General features: G+C 37.5%; 1 non-coding gene across 1 annotated transcript; it reads right to left on the minus strand.

The window, feature by feature from the left end:
* Positions 1-5,379: 5,379 nt before the first annotated feature.
* LOC130027015 (small nucleolar RNA SNORA51) lies at positions 5,380-5,510 on the minus strand. The gene has a single exon (XR_008792962.1). It is a non-coding gene; the product is annotated as a small nucleolar RNA SNORA51 (small nucleolar RNA).
* Positions 5,511-14,101: the final 8,591 nt, after the last annotated feature.

Genomic DNA, 14,101 nt, shown 5'->3' on the forward strand with positions numbered 1-14,101 from the left:
TGGCAAGCTCCCCATGGCATATTCGATATGCCAAAAACAGTAACAACAAGTCTCACAATGGAGACGTTACTGATGCCCACTCGAGCAAATCGATGAACAACAGGAGGACAGTGCTACAGTGCTACGGTGCATATTGAAATGAAAACTTTTTTGAAAACTTGCAAAGAAAAATGCTGATATAAAGGGATGCATAAATAATGAGGTAATATGCAGTCCTAAAAGTTTTTTCAGATTATGATAATTTTTCCTTAAAGATAATTTAGATTTTTGCTAGGTTGATAACAGTCAATAAATTTTAATACAGCTTTCACAAAAACCCTAGATCAACAAGGAAATTAAATAAATCCCCTATTGTCCTGAGCCCACTCTGTAATGACAGGATGAAAATATTAGAAATGTTTTAGATTTTCACATTAAATGAGAAATTCAATCTCAAAGATCCACAAAATTTGCTCTGAATCCCCTCACTTATCTAAGATCAGAAAGACTGCAGGATCTAGAAGTCAATGCAGTGAGTTAGAATGACATCTGGTATGAAGCATAGGTGACACCAATGAAGACACACCCAGAGTTCTACCCTCTGCTAGAGCAGAGCACTGGCAATTGCAGAGGTGGGATTTTGATATTTCTATTTTGAAAGTGAAAAGAGTCCAGGTCCATAGACATGACCATGGATAGCTTATTATAGAAGAACCCTTACAGGCTTCGAAAGTGAGTTGCTGAATATAAAGGACCCTAGTGAAACAAGATATTATCAAAGAAAAGAGAAATAACATCCCCCTCATATTCCTTTCCCCTCTCCAAATAGCATTTATTTTAAAAGTTGCCATTTGGAGCAAGAGAGACAGTACAGCAGGTAAGGTGCTTGCCTTGCACACAGCTGACCCAGGTTTGATCCCAAGCATCCTATATGAGCCCCGCCAAGCTCGTCAAAAGTTACCCCTGAGTTCAGAGCCAAGAGTAACTCCTAGCATAGCCAGGTGTGATCTCAGAGTCAACTTTAAAAAAAAGTGAGGGTGGAGAGAGAATACAGCAGTTTAGGCACTGACCTTGCAAGCATCCTGGTTTCATCCCCAGCATCTTAAATGGGTCCCGGAGCATGGCCAGCAGTAATTCCTGAGTACAGAGCCAGGAGTAAAACCTGAGTATTACCAGGTGTGACCCCTTCCCTTTCCCCCCAAAAGTTACCCTATTTTGACAACTGCAACTGTCCTACTTTTACCAAACTTATCTTTTAAATTTATCATTTGAAACACTATATGGCTGAAACCCAATCATGAACAATTTTGTGATTGTGTCTCTCACGACTTTGATTCTATTTTAAATATAAAGAGAATTTTTAAAAAGAAAATGTTGGAAACGTTTAAGAAACTAAAGATAATTATCACAAGTAGAGATAATAAATTTTGTGAAATTTTTATGTTACAAAATATGAGAACAGTCCTTGGCAATCATAAAAATAAATGTAATTTTTTTAACTAACTCTAGGACATATCTTAAATGTGGGAATGTAGTATCTAATCCTGCTGTAACCATTTACTAGCTGGGGCTCTCAGGCCTTAGCTTACTCCTCTTCTGAAAATAGCTATCAATGCTTTGTCTTTCTAGAGCCAGGTGGATATGTCAAACCAACCTCCCAAATCCTTGCTAATTTAGAACTCTAAAGACTTTCTGCTTCTAGATTCTCTATGATCCTAAATACAAACTATTTTCTGACTACCCTAAACTGGTTAGCCAATTTTTGATGGACACATTTATGATATGGCAGTGATAGATTAAAATTAATCTGTTTCAGATATTAACCTTTCTCATATCTCTTGGTTAGAGCTTGTATGAATGGCCAATCCAACTAATTCCATGCTTTGACTCTCTCATCTCTTTGAGTTTTCCTAGAAGGAATATTCTATAAAAGGTAATTACGTAACTAAGGATAAGGGTAAGCCACTTGCAACTGAGTGGCTGTAATTACTACATTTACAATTTCAACTCTCAATTTCCCCTATGTCTTGACTTAAAGATTAAACAATAAGGAAATAACCTACTTTGATCTGCTGCACTTAATGATTATTTAACTGAACTAAGCTGAAGTTTTCTAGCATTAATAAATCAAAGAAATACATGTGCCAAATATGAGGTGAATAAATCTGTTAAATCATCACTAATGCAGCAGATTAAAATATCTTATTCCTATATATCTTATTCTTCACATTATAGGTTGGGAAAATTCACTAAGAACTTATATAAAATCAGAAAACAAAATGTTTTTGAAATGCACTCTCAGCCAGTGTTATGTTTTCTATGAGGAGTTCTCTTACCATTGAACCAGGTAGGTTAGAATTAGAAAATACCAGCTAGATCAGTGTGCATTTTCTTGCTGAAGTAATATGCTCCCAAACACCCTGCAGTAGTTTCCGTTCAGTCAAATGATCATCAATCATGTCAATTCTAGTCTCCCTTTAGATAAAAGTGTATTTTTTTCTAAGGCTTTTAGTTTGTGTATATACCTGAAAAGTTTCTGAGCTGTTGCCATTTTTATCTGACCTTTTTAAGTCTACAGTGATATTTCATTCTCTCTGTCTCTGTCTGTCTCTCTATCTATTTCTCTATCTCTCTTTCTGTCTCTCTCTTTAAAATACCCTTAACTGTCTAACCATAGGTATTATCATGTGTCTCTTTCCATTCTTCTTTATTTTTTATAAACTACTACTGTGTCTCAGAAACCTCTGATTAAAATCTTTTGGGCAACATTTACAATATTTTTCCCTCTGTATCTGCATCCTATATAGACCCTTTCTGGACATAGGCTTAATACTGGTTCTGAGTTCAAAGATCACTCCTAGTGAGGTTTCGTGTACTATATGGGATGCCAAGGATCAAACCCTGGTCAGCCATGTAAAAGTCAAGCTCCCAACCTGGTGTACGATCACTCCGGCTCCCTATATAGACTTTTCTTGATGTTCCACTCCCTACCAGATATCAAGAGGATTTTTTATGTTTAATCATTTTAATCTAAAGAAAACTTTTTAAATAATTTTGAGTAGTCAATAATCCTAGAAACATTCATAAAGGGCGGGGCATTTGAGATTGCTTTTTATCCAAAACAACCATTTCAAAACCAAAAGTACCAGACCAATATAAAAGATTTTTTCCCATTAGCATTTACAAAGCAACAGATATTTTCCTTCTTCTGCATCTCATTCAGGTTAAGCATCCTTCAGTATTCCCCTATGCTCTCCAATAATTTGCAACTGAATCAAGAGTTTTTTAAAAAATCATAAAACTTAACCCAATATAAATCCTATCTCAAGTGGATTTTTAATAATGTTATTAAAGCACCATGATTTACCACATTGTTCATAGTTGAGTTTTGGACATACAATATTCAGCACCAATCCTACCAACATAACAAGAGGATTTTAAGAACCCAGTTCTTAGTTGCAAAGCAGTCACTGTTGTTGCTTTCAGGATGCTCATGATTTCAGTTAGTATGGAAGGTCACTTTCCCTCCTCCTAGTTCACAACCAACCCAGTTTCTTCATTTCCATTATCCTTGGCACAGTATTCCTGTTACTCTGTGTCCCTGCAAGAACACTAAACTTTTATCTCCATTCATTTTTTCTTAGCAAAGTTTACCCTTATTGGATCTCAATGACTCAGATTCCTGGTTGCTTTTCGATGGACCCTGTTAAATCTACTTACTTTTCAAAGACTTTAGCACCTGATAATGACATGGTTATTCATTTTTTTGCATCTCAAAATTTCTCTACACTATTTTAGCCCTGCTGATGATTAATGGCTCAACCACAAAGTCACTGCACTGACACTAAGATGAGAGGTTGCATATGCACATCAGATGCTCATATGAGACTTCTGAAAGCATTTGCTTAATCCCATTGAGACATATGAATTATATTATACCAGTGGAGAATTTTAATATAGCATTGTTGAAGGTACTACTATATACTCTTGCATAGGGTAACAAGAATTATTCATAAAATGTCTAAGAATTATAAGAATGTGAATCTTATATAACTTGTTAATACAAAGGACATCTGCATATTTCACCCAGATTGCTTTTGCATTAATAAACTTGTTTTTAACAAAAACAGAGCACAACAATTGATCCAAATAATAAGTTTCTTTCTTCACTGAATGAGCCCTAGGAGAAATTAAGCAAATATAATCAAATATTATCCCTAATTCATCATCATTTGGTTAGAATATACTTGAAGAATATAGGCTAGGATATTTTTCCTGCTGTCTGTGAAAAGTGTTCACTAATGGTAGAAATGTCAGAGACTCTGACAGACTATACAGAAAATATTTGGGTTATTCTTTTGGCACTCTAAAAGACAAGCTATATAATCACCAGTGGAACAAAAGGCGACTGTGGCGAGTCTCATTTCTCAAAGAGCTGATTTCTGATGGGAACAGAAGATGATAGTAATGAGCTTGGTGCAGACGAACAGAGAACAGGGACAGTAGCTGACTGTAGCTGTCAGGTCTGAATGCTGGGAGCTGATGCTCTATCTGAGATGCTAAGCCTGCAAGCCACATTATGTTTAGGAAAGTGTGATGAATGTTCTCTTCCAATAGTCCACAGAGATGAACACATCTGAATGTTTTGTAAAGAAGATGAGCCATAAAATGGTTTTGAAGAGCTAGTTAGACCTGTTTCTTGCTAAACTGCAGTCCTGTGCTGTGAGGGGAGGTGTCAGTCTGGCATTTGCCAGAGGTGACCCCAGGTGGCCCAAAGCACAAGAAAGACAGCATCTATCTAGACTGCATAGTCTTAGGAATTTTTCCACTCTTCCCTCGGGTTTGTAATTTCTACTGTGAAGGATAGTAATTTAGTTTAATATCATGAGACTTTACATCATACAGATGTTCCAGGTTCCATACAGTGTCTTCTTTCAAAGACTTAATTGGTGTCTCATGGTTGCTTTTTTCTAAAATGTTTACCTCTGCCCTAGGAAAACTGAGACCTGATAAACACTATCCTGCATTCTCAGTGTCTTCAATTATTTGCTCTATAAGAAATTCTATACCCAAAATATGAAGGCAATTAATTATCAGGGTTCTTCAGAGGAACCAGACCAAGAGGTGTGTGTGTGTGTGTGTGTGTGTGTGTGTGTGTGTATAGAAAGAGATTTATTTTGAGGATTTGAATCCGAAATTACGGAGACTAGTTAGTCCAAAATCTGTAGTGTGATCTGGCAGGGTTGAGACCCAAGAAAGCCAGTGGAATAGATGATATCCAACAAAGTCTGCTGGAGAATTTGTTCTTCCTTATAGTTACTAGTCTTTTTTTATTATATTTAGATATTTAACTGATTTTATGAGGCTTACTCATATCACAGAGGGCAATTAACTTTTTTTCCATATCCCTCTATTCACAATGCAGACTAGGCAAAGGTTTGGGACTGAGATATATATGAAATGGGTTTTGTATGCCTCCTCTTTCTATGCATTGAGTATAAAGAACACAGGTGTGGTAGCACCAGCAGTTCCACAGTTAACAGATTTAGATATTAAAATCATCCCAAAATATCCTCCAAGTTGACACATGTTCACCACCACAATAAAGAGAACTAAGAATCAGTATTTAAAAATAAATATGCTTCACAGTGGTAGGAGAACAGCACTTGTTTGGTGAACATGATGTGTAAACATTGCAACTATAAACCATACACTTATACTTTTGTAAACCAATATACTTTAATAAAAAGGAAATATTCCTACTTACTATGCACTACAAGAAAATCTGAAATTCACTGAAATGTGATGGAAAGACATCATGTTAAGTGTAATAAGTCAGAGGGAGAAAGGACAAATATCAAATGATCTCACTTATCTGTATAACAGAAAGATAAAATAAGGCAATACACAATATGCAACTAAGACAAATCCTTGGCCTTGGATTGCAAAACTCAGATAACCAAGCAGTGAGGGGAGGGAGAAGGAAAATAAAGAACAGATTAGAGGTGAGATATGAAGGGTCAAGGGTATTTTTGGTGGTTATGGTGTGTAGTAACTGTATACATCAATACCATAAATGTGAATGCTATTGTAACCACATTACCTAAACCATTTTTGAAATTTAGCAAAGTGGCTAAGTTGAGAATAAAAAGAAAGCATTTCCCTTCTGTATTTTCCTTTTACTTAATGCACTCTCATTCCCCACAATATAAATGCTTTGATTTTCTCTTATGGAGACATAACGATGTTCACGGACTTCAGAACAATTCTGACATCTCCTACCTCCCCAGTCGTTCCTAGGTGATTCTTCTGTCTCCGTTATGCAGAAAACCATCTTCATGCTCCAACTGGCACATTATGCCACTTTATAATACCTTTTTATATCACCATCAATAGCCTATCAGTCCCTGACATTCATTGAGGTGTATGCAGCCCCATTTGTAGTATTTGCTGAGTTCTTCATTGGGTTGACTGCAGCCATCAAGCCGCTGACTTCAATAAAGAGTTTCTCAGCTTCTTGATGCTTGAAGAATTCATTCCAAACCTCTTTAGCAATGTTAACTACATCTTGGACCGTTCCTATGGGGTTTTTAAACTGAATTTCGTTATCTTTCCTTAATCTACATTCCCCAATCCATAGCAGACACTTTTCACTGTCAAGTTCTAAGTAAAATTAGCTATTGGGAAGGCACACTTAGTCAGAAGTTTGAAACTTCTGGGAGAAAACAGAGCGAAAGACAGAAGAAGTGAAAACATTTCTTAAGGATGGGTTGGCATTACCATCTATCTCATGTACTCATCAACCTTCTCCCATTCCCAACAAAACACTGGTCCCTACACAAATTACTTCAGCAGGGGCCAGAGAGGTAGTACAGCACGTAAGGCACTTGTCTTGCATGTGACTTTCCCACGTTCAATTCCCCCAGACTTTATATGGTGGTCTTCTGAGCCCATCAGGAGTCATCCCTGAGCCAGGAGTAAGCCCTGTGCACCACCAAGTATGGCCCCAAAACAAAAACAAAACCAAACAAACAAACAAAAACCAAAAAACACTTCATCAGTTTCAAGGCTAATCTCTAGACTCTTAACAAGGAAGTCAAACACAAATAAATTAATTTCTTCTATTAGAAACTGAGATGGTTGATTTTAGGGAAGAGATTAATTAAAAGGAAATAAGGGAGATAACTGAGGTGCTTATAATACTCTTTCATTCATTTTATGAAAAGTTATCTAGTTGGATACTTATGATCTAGGCACTTGTCTGTGAATATAAAAGTTAAAAAATCAATGCCCCAATGGAAAACATTTTATAACCAGGAAAATAGGGAGAAAAATTAAAGTCTAATCATATAAAGTTTCATCAAGAATATAGAAAGTGCATATTAACAGACAATATTTGGGAAACTGAAGAATGGCCATAGAAACATTGTCCATGGATTAAAAGGAAAAAAAAATATTGAAACTCAGTAATCATTTGGGAGAACCACTCCCATGAAGGAAACAGGTAAACAGCAGTTTAGCCATAATACAAAACAATGGAAAATAAATACGGTTATCCACATCAACAATAAAAATGTTGTCAAATAACAAAATGTCAAATAAAAACACACAAATTTCAAGATATCAAACAATGATTCAGTATTCATAAAACATCCAGGTTAACAACAATGAACATATCAATGTGAGAGTCTTTTATTCTATTTTTAATTTTATTGTATCTGCCAAGCAGTGCTAAAGAGGCCCAGACCCCACCTAGCAATTTTGGCCAACTAGGTCAGTGGTTCAATGAGAAAGCTGAGGATGAAGCATGATTTGAATTACCTGGGCCATCCTCACAGTACTTCAGGGCCTCCAGGGCTGCCCCTGGAGGTCCTGTGGGACCATGTGTGCTGAGAAACAAACCATTGTCAGTCACATGCAATGTATATGCCTTATCCCTGTACCATCTCATCCAGTCCCAAGTCATCTTAATAAATAAAAGCACAACTGCACCAGACAAGCAGACTTGGGGAATGGTTGAGTATCTCTCTGAAAAAGAGGAAGACATTACTGTGATATGTCTTCAAATGAAGCCAAGAGCTTCACCAGAATTTTGCTTTTCTATTTTTCAGAATGTGGTGGATTATCACTGTATCACTGTATCACTGTCATCCTGTTGTTCACTGATTTGCTCGAGCGGGGACCAGTAATGTCTCCATTCATCCCAGCCCTGAGATTTTAGCAGCTTCTCCTTACTCATCTTTCCCAACGGCGCCGTATTGGATGCTCTTTCAGGGTCAAGAGAATGAGATCCTTACTGTTTTTGGCATATCAAATACGCCATGGGGAATTTGCTGGGCTCTGCCGTGTGGGTGAGATACTCTTGGTAGCTTTCCCGGCTCTCTGAGAGGGATGGATAATGCATATAAGAGAATGTAAGTAAGTATGTTAAAACCAAACACATGTGTACTGCTTTCGGTACATGAGTGGCCTATTCGTGGCCACGAGCTTCCAGGAGCTATGTTTTATAGTCTCTGGATCTTGGCCATTGGTGGGATTACATGGCGCCAGGGGCAGTTTGTGGGTGTGACTACCAAGCTACTGGAAAATGGGGGATCTGGGTGGAGGAGGCTCAGTCCTGATCCTAGCAGACTTGGAGATCTCAGCCCCGGATCCTGCATACCTGGATTCCTCTGCCGGTTTCTTCATGCATGCGGCTTGTGCAAACGTTGGAGAGTGGCCTTGAGCAGTGCTGTGGCTGAGTTCTGGAGGTTTTCTTTCAGGGTTCTGCTTATGGTGAAGAGAGAAACTCAACCCGCCCCACCTCCGAGAGGCCCCAATGAAAACAGCCTGGTTCAGGGGCAGAAGATTCTGGGTCCGGTTATCACTATGCCTTTGAATTTGTATATGTGTTATCTATATTCATCTGCAAAGATATTATCCAACAATAATATCTGACTATTACTGTTCAATATGAGCACATGTTCAAATGTAATCTCTTTGGGAACCATCTAATAATAATAATAGAAAAGAGGAAGGAAGGAAGGAAGGAAGGAAGGAAGGAAGGAAGGAAGGAAGGAAGGAAGGAAGGAGGAAGGAAGGAAGGAAGGAAGGAAGGAAGGAAGGAAGGAAGGAAGGAAGGAAGGAAGGGAAACTTTGTATGTGAAGGAAGCTTCATACATATTTTTGAGAAACAGACAATGGATAAGGGAGTTGCCGATAAAGTGAAGTGCAGGAACTTGTAGCCAAGATGTATGGAGGCCATGATGCTGAGATACAGCACCCCAGAAGCTACAAAGAAAGAGAGTTTAGGGGAAGGTCTGCAGAAGGAGATGTTGGAATGTGATCTGGAGCTGGAAATGGAGGTGCTCTGGGACAGACCTCTCTCAAGGGGTTGAAAGTTTCTTGGTACGGAAGTTCCACTGTTGGCAAATATGCAGCTTCTGAGTTCAGGCTGTTTAAGATTAAAGGGGTCTTAGCTGGATTTCAGCATTTTTTTCAGGGACTACTTGGACTTCCTTTGCAAAACCTTTCTGAGTTTCTGTTAGGGAACATTCAGCTTCTGTGCTTTCTCCAGGGAAATGTCTGGACTAAATTCATTATCAATTGCCCATTACTGTCTAGCTTTGCAAATATTCTCTTAGCTCTTGTCTTTTTGCCCTTTTATCTAAATTCTTTTGTCTAAAGAGTGAGTGGGAGCAAACTTGCAAAGGAGTTCCCAGGTATGGTACACAGTTCCTTGTTAACCAAAAACCTCTTCAATTTTTACAAGATTCTTAATTGAATTGTTTGAGAGATTAAAATATGTATGGATAGAAATGAAGAGTATCATACTAAGTGAAATGAGTCAGAAAGAGAGGGACAGACATAGAAGGACTGCATTCATTTGTAGAGTATATAACAACATAATGTGAGGCTGTTACTTAAGGATAGTAGATACATTGGACAGGTGGATTGCTCCATAGCTGGAAGCCTGCCTCATGAGCAAAGGGGAGAAGGCAAATAGAATAGAGAAGGGATCACTAAGAAAATGATGGCTGGAGGAATCTGTCGGGATGGGAGATAAACTAGATAAAGGACAAAACATGATGACCTCTTAGTGTCTGTATTGCAAATCATAATGCCCAAAAGTAGAGAGAGATTACAGGGAATAATGTCTGGCATGAAGGAAGGGGGAGGGCAGAGAGGGGGTATACCGAGGATATTGGTGGTGGGGAATGTGCACTGGTGGAGGGATGGGTGAAAAAAAAATATGTATAGAATATTTGGTAGTTTGTTACATACTTTTAAAAAACAAAACATTAGAGCAGATCTAAATAACAAGAGTATATATTATTTGCAGATGTGTGTGTTATTTTAAATGTGTGTTACTGACATATGGCTCTTATTATGAGCTGTAACTTTTTTTCAAGTTTCAAAAACACTCAATTAAGCACCGATTAGCTCCCAAAGGGCAGGATGAAGCTTCCAGGCAAATTTTGACAGTTTTTTGAATCACAGAGCTGGAACATAGCCAAACACACACTAGATGAAAATGAACTGCTTGCTGCAGTATTAGGAGGAAATTTGTAAAAGGAAAACCAGTAAATTGGGTGACTTATTTGAAAATAATTTTGTTTTTCACAATGTCATTTTTCAAAATGGTACCTACTCATAAAATAAATAAGCACACTGTCCTTTTCTAATAATCAAAAAAAATGGGGGTGGGGGATTCATTGAGCCATGATACAGCAGGAAGGGTATTTGCTTTGCCTGCAGTCTACTGGGTTTGAGCCCTGGCACACATATGGTTCTCAGGAATTATCCCTGAGCACAAATCCAAGTGTAATCCCTGACCACATCCAGGTTTGACCCAAAAGTAAACCAAAAATTTAAGTTTACAGATTTCTGCAGAGTTATAAGCACTCTCTTTGGGCTTTGTCCTATGAAAGACAACTCCTCACAGAAGAAAATTAAAAGTTTTAATTTTTTAATGAAACTTTAAGAGTCTAAGGTAGTGAAAAGGTGAAAAGGCAGTACAATTTGGTTATCAGAGAGTTCTAGCATCCACAAACTCTGAGCTAAGACTCCCTAATTTATTTAGACTACTTCCCTTTTTCAGGAAAAAAAACTAGTAATATATCAAAAAAGTCTATAAATAACCAATTTTGGCAGGGATGTGGTGAAAAAAAGAACTGTCATTTACTGTTGTTGGAAACGTTGTCTGTTTCCACCTGTATGGAAAGCAGTACAGAGATTTCTCACAACAGCAATATGACCCAGCAATATGACTCTCGTCTGCCCCCCCATGTGAAAACATTAATTTGAACATATATTTGCACACCTGTGTTCACTGATGCACTTAGTACAATAGCCAAGATACAGAAATATTCCAATGTCCAACTATGGATAAATGGATCAAAAAGTTGTGGTATATTTATATTATGGAATACTATGCAGCTGTTAGAAAAACAAAATTATGCAATTTGCCACTATGTGGGATGGAATTGGAGGATATCTCCTGAGGAAATCAATCAGAAAAGAGGAAGGGACAGATACAAAATAATGATCTCATATATGGGACATAAAGATTCATGGTAAGGGAGCAACAGAAATGGAGAGTAAGTCTACAAGTTTAATTGGTGGGATGGTGGAGGTTGGATGAGAGGGAATTTTGGGACACTGGTGGATGGAAGCAGACACTCTGGTAGTGAGTGGTGTGGGAATAATGTAAGCATGAAATGATTGTTAAGAGTATTATAAATGAAAGTACCTCAATTCAAAAAAGTTTTAAAAACATAAATTAAATAAAGATAGCAAAAAATCAGTCAGCATCCCCACTATATTTACCCATTAAAAAAAATCTACCTCCTTTAAGAGACATTCAGAAGGAGTCATCCAGTTGCACCCAGTGCTACTCCTGCTGCATCATGGATTTTTCAAGGTCCCAGCAAGGGTCAGCATCAGCCACTGTAGGAAACACTCATCAAGAGAAGCATTGCTTTATTTTTCAATTTCTTTGTGCAAAATTGAAGCAATAATCAACTTAAATCCTGCAAGGAGTGGTGATTTAAAACTGGGAAAAATCAATACAATGTTCACAGTAAATATATAAACTCTTTGGTCCTTTAGGCCGTGGGCAAAATGTGGAGTTTTCTATGGGAGGAATAATTTAGTGGCTATATTAAAAGGAATATGTTTATTCTTTCATATTTGGGGATGATATTCTAAACAACCACAAAGACTGAACTCTTTCAAATGTCAGAAATTATTAAAGGTCAGTTCAGCAAGTCACAGAGTTTGTTGCTAAGCTTAACAAAGTTCTCTGTTTATCACATCATGTGTATAATAGTTGTATCATTGTCTTTCTGACCGGGTGGCTGAAGACAAATGATACTTTCTTTTTTTGGATTCTTCATTGGCATCCTTAGACATATGGAATCATATGTATTAAACTAGATGTAAGAGATTGTTTCCAGGCAAACAGTCTGTGACATGCACTATTGGTTGAGGAACATGTGCCCATTATTTCCTGGTGTTCACTCATCAAATCAAACCCATGCACCCATCCTTGGATCAGTTTAACTGTGAGAGCTGCTCTCAGATGTGATCCTTCCCACGACTCTCAGAAGAAAAGAGAACAATTTCTACTGGAAAGAATTTCTGATCACTTCTGGAAAGTATTCACTGGCACACAATAATGTTCAAATGACATGAGAAATATCGGTCCACATACCACTATATTTTACTTGCTGGTTTTAAAATAACTAAAACTCCATACAAAAGAGGGACTCTCTGTGTGCATGAAAACTGAGAATCACACCATCCACATATTTCTAAATGCTAAGGCCAATAAGGAAACGCTTTGCAAAGTTTTAAAAATCCTTTTAAAAGGCTATATGTACTTAAAAGAATGCACTTGATTTCAATTTTTTCTAAATATTGGTAAAAATAGTTTCGAGTAGTGAAATTTCCAAGAAACAAACAACACCAACAATTTTAATAAAAGTTTGATAGACTTGAACTTTGCGGCCAGATAGATAGTATGGGGAGCATGGTATTTGCCTTTCATCTATGGAATCCTAGTTTGAATCTCCTGCACAGCATCTGATACCTGAGCACTCCCAAGAGTGATCCCTGAGCACAGAGCCAGGAGTAAGTCCTGAGCATCACTGGGTATGACCACGCAAGAGAAATTCCATAGAGCTGGGAATCTCCTAATCAGCCTAATCCCAGCTGATTAGGCTGGAGTGCAGGCTTTGAAGGCCCAGGTTTGATTCCTGATACCATGTGATCCTCAGAGCTCCTCTAAGAACTAACCCTGAGCCCTATGTGGGAATAGCTCTGAGCAACTCATAGTATGGTCCTTTGAACCAAATAAATAAACAAATATTGCTATACAAAAAATAAGTATATATGTACTTACAAAATCGAAACATACTTTAAACATATTTAAAACACAAATTTTTTTGTTTAATATTAAGGGTGTAAATGCTTGGAACAATATTGACATAGGGAAGGCAAAACAAGTGATGATTTTTATTATTACTACCAGTGGGTATTGCTGGTTTATTCCTTCTGAGATAAAATGAAAACACATTACTGTTTCCCTGCTTAGAATAGAGGGAGTGAATAAAATGATAGAGAAAGATAGAGAAGGAAGTATCTATCATAGAAGCAGGGAAGGGGGAAATAATGGAAACTGGGGACATTGGCGGTGGAAAATGTCCACTGGTGAAGGGACGGGTATTGGAACATTTTATAACTGAAACCCAACCACGAACAGCTTTGTAACTGTGTATCTTGTTAGGATAACAGTATCTCACTGTGATTTGAATTTTTAAAAATTTTAAAGAAAAATAAATAAAAATAAACAAGTAAAAGAAGTGTCTGAAAGAAAAACAAAAAGAACAGAGGGAGCAAAGATTGTGCTGATAGTCCATCCAGATGTGAGTAATGCAGGTGAACAGCACAGCATGACTTCACGCAGTTTCCAGACGAATAATAAAGGTTTGAAATCAGAATAAGCAATGCTTACACTGTACTGAAAGGCTTAAAGCATGTCTGAGGTTTTCCAAGTGCTTCTAACATAGAAGGAGCTTAGTAAATGAGTATTGGTAGCAAATGTGTTGTATAAAAGAATACTATAGCATAGTAAATCTTT

Source organism: Sorex fumeus, unplaced genomic scaffold (genome assembly GCF_029834395.1).
Source record: "Sorex fumeus unplaced genomic scaffold, SorFum_2.1 ptg000035l, whole genome shotgun sequence".
Lineage (NCBI taxonomy): Eukaryota > Metazoa > Chordata > Mammalia > Eulipotyphla > Soricidae > Sorex > Sorex fumeus.